The sequence below is a fragment of the Pteropus alecto genome, unplaced genomic scaffold (assembly GCF_000325575.1).
Source record: "Pteropus alecto unplaced genomic scaffold, ASM32557v1 scaffold67, whole genome shotgun sequence".
Lineage (NCBI taxonomy): Eukaryota > Metazoa > Chordata > Mammalia > Chiroptera > Pteropodidae > Pteropus > Pteropus alecto.
Window position 1 is genome coordinate 2,907,616 of NW_006441061.1, and position 717 is coordinate 2,908,332.

The window sequence follows — 717 nt, forward strand, 5'->3', positions numbered from 1 at the left end:
ACTCGGAGATACACACAGACACACTAAGGTGACATAAGGACACACATACAGAAAGGATCCCAGACACAATACAGAGGCTTCGAGGCGACACACAAATTCATACACATCCTCAGAGTGACAAACACGGGGACGTACACAAAGACCTACAAAACCACAAAAGACAGACACGGTAGGATTCGCAGAGTCACACATACACACACAGATGCAGGGAAATCAGACCTAGATTAACAGATTCACACATTCGGGGCCCAGAAAGTCGCAGAAACACAGAAATATCGTATGTGCACAGAGACACGAGTGCACACGTAAGCGAGAACCTCAGAAGCGAAAGCGTCGACACGCACAGACACACACGGATACTCACCGACACACACGCAGGTACTGGGGTGTGGCGGGAGGCCCTAATCCTCCACAAAGCCGGGCCCCTCCACGGGGCCCCACGGCACAGGGGGCCACTTCTGACCTAGCCTCCCGCAGGCTCCAAATCCGATCCGCCCTCTCGCCTCCAGCGGGGTCAGGGGACCCGCCTCCCATGCCCTCCGCCCCCGCCCCGCTCCGCGCTGCTGCTCCACTCTGGGAGGGGCGGGAGCCGCCCCGCAGCAGTTCCCGGGGTCAGCCCGCGCCGGCCCCTGGGCCGCATCGTTCCCCCCCACCCCGTCCGCTCCCGGGCGAGCCGCCCCTCCGTAGGGACCCAGGGGCCGAAGACAGCCGGTCACG